This window comes from Cervus elaphus, chromosome 21 (genome assembly GCF_910594005.1).
Source record: "Cervus elaphus chromosome 21, mCerEla1.1, whole genome shotgun sequence".
NCBI classification, from domain to species: Eukaryota; Metazoa; Chordata; class Mammalia; order Artiodactyla; family Cervidae; genus Cervus; species Cervus elaphus.
Window position 1 is genome coordinate 15,598,378 of NC_057835.1, and position 8,435 is coordinate 15,606,812.

At 39.0% G+C, this 8,435-nt stretch overlaps 1 pseudogene; it reads right to left on the reverse strand.

Annotated features, from left to right (window-relative positions):
* Window positions 1-1,729: 1,729 nt before the first annotated feature.
* LOC122679033 lies at window positions 1,730-2,085 on the reverse strand (annotated as a pseudogene).
* Between the last annotated feature and the right edge of the window lie 6,350 nt (window positions 2,086-8,435).

Sequence of the window (8,435 nt, forward strand, 5' to 3'; positions counted from 1 at the left end):
AAAAGATCAAACCAGTCAGTCCTAAAGGAAATTAACCCTGAATATTCACTGGAAGGGCTGAAGTTGAAACTCCAATACTTTGGCTCTCTGGTGAAGAGCCAGTTCATTGGAAAAGACCCTGATGCTGGGAAAGATTGAAGGCAAAAGGTGAAGGGGATGACAAAGCATGAGATGATTGGATGGCATCACCAACTCAATGGACGTGAGTTTGAGCAAACTCTGGGAGATGGTGAAGGACAGGGAAGCCTGGTGTGCTGCAGTCCATGAGGTCACTGAGACTTGGGGTCACAAAGAGTTGGACACGACTGGGTAACTGAACAACAACAACATACAAACAAACATACATAAGGTGGTTTGTGTGGATGTCTATCATGTGAGAGTGGTTCAGTGTGACTTGAGAGACAAGGATCAGTTCTATTTAAAATCCAGTTTCACACCTAGAGTTGTTTTGCAAAGATTAAAAAAATAAAGATAAATATAAAAGAACTATTTGGAATATATGGCTGATCAATTAAAATTGTTATATATTTTTTCTATTTTATTTTCTATTTGGACTGCAAATGTTTAATCTCCATGTGTATAAGTTTGGTGGTATAGAATTATAGAATAGTAACTAAAGAGGATAATAACAGATGTCAGAAGCCCTTCATAAAGGGAACTAATATAAGATGATAAAAAGGATAAGTGGCCAATATTTATCAAGTGAATGTGCCACTTTCAAAAGTTCTTTCTATGAGTAAAGATCTTTCCATGTATTATTTCATACAATGCTGATGTCAGCTGTATGAATTCTAGTATTCTAATTCTGAGGTGAGAAAAACCACTATCTAGAAAGAACATATAATTCGTCCAAGTTTGCATATCTCATAAATATTATAACTAAAATGCAAGCCCCAGTCTATTTCACTCTAGTATTCAAGATTTTATCACCAATGATATTCTTTTTTTCTTTTGACAGAATTTAAATATTTTATTATATAGTTATCCCCAAAATTGAGCTTCATTTTTTCTCTATATACTTTAACTTAAAGACATCTGTAAAATCAGTACATTACAGAAATCCTGAAAGAAATTCCACTAGCTATAAGGTATATAAACATTGCTTATACAAAGTATTTAAAGGAGGGAGTGCAGATAAAAACTAATTTACAAAACTGAAGTTGTATGTAGAAAACTTATGGTTACCAGGGGATACAGGAGAGAGGGATACATTGGGACATTGACACTGACATATACACACTACTACACATGAAAGAGTAGGAAATGGCAACCCACTCCAGTATTCTTGCCTGGAGAATCCCATGGACAGAGAAGCCTGGCGGGCTACAGTCCATGTGGTCTCAAAGAGTCAGACATGATTGAAGTGACTTGGCATACGTAAAACAGATAAGTAAAAAAAAGGTGTATAGCTCAGAGAACTCAATACTCTGTAATTGTCTGTATGACAAAAGAACAAGTGAATATATGAATAACTCATTCACTTTGCTATACACCTGAAACTAACACAACATTCTAAATCAACTATACTCCAATAAAAATTTTAAAAAGTATAAAGGAAAGCCAGCACCATATAAACTGCATACACTTAAATAAAAGAGATGAATGCTTAACATACAGAATAATGTTTTTTATTCACTGATTAGCTAAAGGTCCATTTCAAGATGTTTCTTTCTTTTGTATGATTAATTTGTTTTATTAGCAAGCAAAGCCCTATAAAGGATGGCTTCATCTAGTCCTTAGACTCAGATTCACCTTCATCCTGACTAATCTGGAAGTAACAAAGCTTGTAGGTCTCCTTGTCACATACAACCACATGAAGCCAATCAAGAAGATTGTTCTTTTTAAGGCAATTCTTGTTAAGATACTTCAAATACCATTTCTTCGAAACGACCATGATTTTATTCTTGAAGCTTGCAGTGTGAAGACATTCCCAAGTTTTCCAGTCTTTCCATTCACTTTAACCTTTTCCTGCAGAAACTGTTCAAAATTTCCAGAATCAAAAATTCCTCTTCTACTGGATGAGTAAGATCCAAATTAAACTTCCAGGTTGACTTCTTAGGCTTCTTGTCTGTCTTTGGCGCCATCTTGAAGGTTTGCGGCGCGATCAGAGCGCGATTATATTCTGACTACGCCTGTCATTGTTTACTAACCACTTCAAATGATAATATTTGTTCAGTAAGTAACTGTGTAGGAGAAGGCAGTGGCACCCCACTCCAGTACTCTTGTCTGGAAAATCCCATGGACGGAGGACCCTGGTAGGCTGCGGTCCATGAGGTCGCGAAGAGTCAGACACAACTGAGCCACTTCATTTTCACTTTTCACTTTCCTGCATTGGAGAAGGAAATGGCAACCCACTCCACTGTTCTTGCCTGGAGAATCCCAGGGAATGGGGAGCCTGGTGGGCTGCCGTCCGTGGGGTCGCACAGAGTCAGACACGACTGAAGTGACTTAGCAGCAAGTAACTATGTAAAATAAAACTTAATTAGAGGTTCTCTAATGGAAGATGTTCCCTGTTGGTCCCTATTTTGCTAGTCACTGTGGAATGATGTTGCTTTTATTTTTATAAGAAGGCAGACACAAATGAGCACTTCTTTAATGAGATCATTTGTTTTCTAGAGTGCACTTGATTCTGCTACTTATCTTTAATCTCCCCTATTTAAATTTCAAAATATGAGTAATAGGTGTCCTTATTAACACCATGAAAAAATTAGGTTTAATAAAAGGAAACTGTGTCCTACACATTAATCAGTGCTTTCTCAGACTTTTGGATTTCTGAATGCTTCTATGTTCACAACACTTAAAATGTACTTGCATCCACCTTAAAGGAAAAGAGAGGACTAAATGTGATGGCAGCACACATGGTATTTCAGTTTTTATCAATCATGCTTTCTAGAAGTTAAAACAACTTTGATTGTCTGAAGGAAGAATTAAGAAAAAAAATATTAAGAAATATATGATGCTGATAGGGAATCCATGTTTTGCCATTTACAATCCCCGTAAACCAGGTTCTAGAGTCACACCTGGTGCTATCAAATAAACCAGCTCCCTCCTCTGTATATCCTTTTCAGTTTCCCATGAATACTTAAAATCCAGCATGTCCCAAACCAAACCCATCACCTTCCACCTCCTCCCCCACCCCACCCCATCTCCAAGCAAATGATCATCTTCTCCAGGGTACTCTGCTCATTGATTGGCATTTCTACCCAACCTGTTTCCCAAATGAGATATCTCACTTCATGTTCCCTCTCCTCCTGTGTCTAACCAAGTCTTGAAAAACCTAAAATCAATAATTTGCAAATCTCTGTTTTTAACATCCACCTGGCACTGCCTGAATTCAGACCTCCATCCTTTGTCAAGTGAAAGTGAAAGTGAAGTTGCTCAGTCCTGTACGACTCTTTGTGACCCCATGGACTGTAGCCTACTAGGCTCCTCTGTCCCTGGGATTTTCCAGGCAAGAGTACTGGAGTGGGGTGCCATTTCCTTCTCCATCCTTTGTCAACTTCACTTGAATTGACATAATGGCATATTGTCTTGAGTGCTGAGTGGTCCCTTTCAAGCTGTTCTGTAAACTCTAGCAAGGTGATTTTTGGTTTAAGCGAGGCTGATCAATCCTCAGGGGTTATTCTTGACTTCGGGAAGAATTCCAAATTTCTTAGGAGGATCTCACTGTACCAATGGTCTCTGCTACCTTCTTCAACTCCATCCCCCACCCCACCACACTGCTGGACTGTTTCAGCCTGGATGGGTGCTGTGTGCTTCTTCCAGAGGACTCTGGCTTCCATCACTCTTGGTAATCTGCACATGGTGCTCTTGCTTCCTGGAAACCTTTGCTTCCCTTTACATCTATTTGAGTGAGTAATCTTTCAGATTTCAGCTTAACAATTGCTTGCCCTTGGAAGCCTTTCCTGATTTCTAGGACTGGGCTTTCCCTTATCTGCTCCCCCTACTGTTCAATGACCTCTTTGAAGATCTGTGGTTCTGTTACTAAGATTACATCCTGCAGTCAGTCATAGAGCCCAGCATACAGTAATCATTCAATAAATACTTATTGAAGTTATGACATGTCTACCAGAAAGAGGAAATTGGGGGGCATTTGCTGAATTGCTTCAGCAAATTACTTTGTCTCAATTATTCTGATATTTTGAGATGAAGCCTGAGAGAAAGAGCGCATGTGCTTACATGTTTAACTTGAGTGATTAGTGTTATTACTGTCACTCTTTCCTTATCTGAGTTTGGATGAATAAACAAGTCTTGTTCAGAGGCCAGAGAACTTAGAATAACTTCTGACTTTGAGAAGTCAAACCACTTATATTAGTCTTGTATTGCTGTGTGACAAATTACCACAAAATCAGTGGACTTAACATAATACCCATTAATTAGCTCATAGTTCTCTAGGTCAGCAGTCCAACATGACCTGTCTGGGTTCTCTGCCCAGGGTACTGCAAGGTAGAAATTAAGATGTCAGTTGAATTGAATTTTCATCTTCATGCTCTAGGAAAACATCTCTCTTTCAATGTCGTTCTTGTTGGCAGAATTCAATTCTTAATAATTGTAGAACTCAGGTTCCTGTTTCCTTGATGGCTGTCAGCTCTCAGCTTCTAAAAGCCTTTTGCATTCTTTGCCAGCTAGCCCTTTCCACATGCAAGTCAGTAAAGTGAGAGTGAAAGTCACTCAGTTGTGTCTGACTCTTTGTGACCCTATGGACTGTAGCCCGCCAGGCTCCTCCTAGTCCATGGGATTTTCCAGGCAAGAACACTGGCGTGGGTTGCCATTTTCCTTCTCCAGGGGGATCTTTCCAACCCAGGGATTGAACCCAGATCCCCTGCCTTGCAGGCTTGTAATGATGTGGCCGATTATGTACATGGTTGAATTGCTGACTTTCTTTTCTACTGCCAGCCAGAGAAAACTCTCTGCTTCTAAAGCAGAGAGTGTTTTTGGGTCAGGCCCACCCTCATACTCTGTTATTTTTTTTTAAATTTTATTACAGTATAGTTGATTTACAAAGTTGCATTATTTTCAGGTGTGCAGCAAAGTGAATCAGTTATACATATACATATACCCATTCTTGGTAAGATTCTTTTCCGATGTAGGTCGTTACAGTATTGAGTAGAGTTTCCTGTGCTCTACAGTAGGCCCTATTAGTTATCTGTTTTTTTTTTTCTAATTGGAGGCTAATTACTTTACAATATTGTGGTGGTTTTTGCCATACATTCACATGAATCAGGCATGGTGTAGTAGTATGCATATGTCAATTCCAGTCTCCTAATTTATTCCTCTCCCCCTTTCCCCCTTAGCAAGTGAAAGTTTATTTTTTCTTTGTCATAAAGTCAGTTGATGTGGGATCTTAATTACCTCTGTAAAACCCTTTCACAGCAGTACCTATATTAGTGTTTGAGTGACTAAATAAGAAGTATGAATATGCCAGGGTCCAGAAGTCTCCTGGGCCATTTCAGAATTCTGCCTGCCACATCAGCAAATTGTACAAAAAATTAAAATAAGTGAAAACCAAATAGAAAATCTACAACAGAATCTGGTGCTGATAGTTGGATTTAGGTGGAGGGAGACGTGTCCCTAATGGTGATGTTTGATGTTATACAATGAGAAACTTGTCCAACGCAAATATTGGTCAATGTAAATTGGAGGCTGTGTTATTGATTTAGTTCCACATTTCATAGCTTTCTCCCTCTCTCTGACTGGCCCTGGATGCATGTTTTACCAAATTCCTTATCTTTTTCTACTTGTCATTATTATCCTTGCTACCATCATTTTCATTGCTACCATTCATTGAATATTCTGTATCAGTGTGCCATGTATTTTTTAAAATTACTTCAGCAGCTCTAATGTAGTTATTACTGTGCCATTTCATAAATTCACTTAAGGCCATTCAGCACATAAGTAGTTGAAGCTCTAGTTGTGTGACTCAAGTCCAGATTTTATCTCAGTATCCTGCCTGTGTCTTTCGAGATTGTGATAAACTAGATTCATTCAGGATCATGTGTTGGTAATATAAGGATCAGAACTCAGTACTTTGAAAATTCCAAGTTTCTCCTTCAAACTCTTCATAAGTCAAGTCAGTAGCTGAAGACACATCCCACCTGCCTTCTGAGCAAATGGCTTTTATGGGCAGATAACACATCCCATGTTTATTTCCTCTGTCATGATCTGTTAATTATGAACTAAGTGACCGAATCATCTTAATAAAACCGGCCTCTAAATACTGAACTGTAAACTTACATGAATCAGGATCATATGTCCTGTGAGGATTTTTTCTTTCTTTTTTAATTGAGTTTCACTTTAACATTCCCAGTAAAGTGTAACAATAGGATGCTCTGTTTCAAGAGTTTAGTCAGACCCAGCTGCTATGAAAATAATATGTTTGAGAAAATTGACTTGACATTTGATGGCCTTATGATTCTTCTGACAGGATATAATCAACTCATTAGGGAGAAACAGAAGCCTGCCTTGTGTTGCTACGTAATTCTGGGCATGACTGCATTTGCTCCAAGTTGGGTGGCTGAGCTTTCAGGGAAAACTAGGGCTCCCCTGCCTTGGGGCCAGCAGGCAAAGTGACCAAATTTATGTTCTTTTCCTCTGTCCACTGTCCTTGATCTGATGAATGGGAAACTTTACTTTCTTAAGCCAACATTTTTTTTTTTCTTCTTCTTCTTTTCCTCTCCTGAAGTCTAAATTTATAACAAGGGCTGGGATTTAAAAGATTCTCTCAGCCTTCCTTCCACTCAGGAGTCGCTGGGGCAGCTCTCTTGGGAAAGTGATTAGAAGCAGGAAGTGGCAATTAGGATGCTTGATTTCAGTTCCCAGGACTAGCATGAGTTCTCTGTGGGCCTCTGACAGACTCATCTTAACTTCTCTGCTTACTCCCCTGCCATGAAACTCTAGCGTCCAGCTCCTTGCTGCTTTGTCCATGTTTTTCTCCAAATAGGCAGTTTGGAGGTAGGACAAGACAACCATCTCTAGAGTCTAAATCTCAACTCACTAGAATCCAGGAAGAGATGAAATTTCTTTAGGCCACATTTTTGCATCTGTAAAATGGGACCAAGAAGAACCACCTTGAAAAGCTATTGTGAGTGCCAGATGAGATCACTTTATAGAACTAACAGTGTTTTTGGTGTGTGTCTTAAATTCTGCACTAGATTTGTTTTCCTGGAACTTTCAGCAACTTAAGTCTTTCTATTCAAGTGGTCAGTAAATATGTGCTTGATATTGTGTTAAAAAAGCCCTCAAAATAATCATATTGAATATGAAATTGAATTATCACAATGATGGTGATTTATATGCATTTCAGGATTTTTAGCTTACAAAGCTTATTATTAAGGCTATTCTCAGTTATATAGAGTTCTGATTCACTGTATTATAGTATCACCAGAAGAGGAACTCTGTCCTTTGTGTCCTGAGGATCTAGGGAAGTTCCTAGTACATAGAACACATTACTTGGAGATGTGCTAAATGAGTGAATTTAATAATTAACTAAACGTCCTTCAAATATTTTTCAATCTCTATGCTTGACTTCCTCTTGTATTCTTTATACTGAGGATCAGCAAACAATAGCCTGTGGACCAAATACTGCCTGCTGTTTGTTTTTGTAATAAAGTTGTGTTTAAGCAGAACCTGCCCATCCACTCTTGAAAAGGAAATGGCAACCCACTCCAGTATTCTTTCCTGGGAAATCTCATGAACAGAGGAGCCTGGTAGGCTACAGTACATGGAGTCACAAAGACTCGGGCACAACTTAGTGACTAAACAAACAAGAACAATGCCCATCAATTTCATATTATCTAAAAGCAGAAACATTACTTTGTCCATAAAGGTCCATCTAGTCAAGGCTATGGTTTTTCTAGTAGTCATGTATGGATGTGAGAGTTGGACTATAAAGAAAGCTGAGCACAGAAGAATTGACGCTTTTGAACTGTGGTGTTGGAGAAGACTCTTGAGAGTCCCTTGGACTGCAAGGAGATGCAAATAGTCCATCTTAAAGGAGATCAGTCCTGGGTGTTCATTGGAAGGACTGATGTTGAAGCTGAAACTCCAATATTTTGACCACCTGATGCGAAGAGCTGATTCATTGGAAAAGACCCTGATATTAGGAAAGATTGAAGGCAGGAGGAGATGGGGACAACAGAGGATGAGATGGTTAGATGGCATCACTGACTCAATGGACATGAGTTTGGGTAAACCTGGAGAGCTGGTGATAGACAGGGAGGCCTGGTGTGCTGTGGTTCATGGGGTCGCAAAGAGTCAGACATGACTGAGCAACTGAACTGAATTGATGGCTGATTTTGCACTACAACACAGAATGAAACAGTTGTGACAGAGACTGTATAGATTGCAAAATATTTACTATTTTCTTTTTCTTTTGCTTCATAACCCCTACTCATCCTTCTTGAATTTGTTTATATGACTTCCTTTCTGGAATTCCT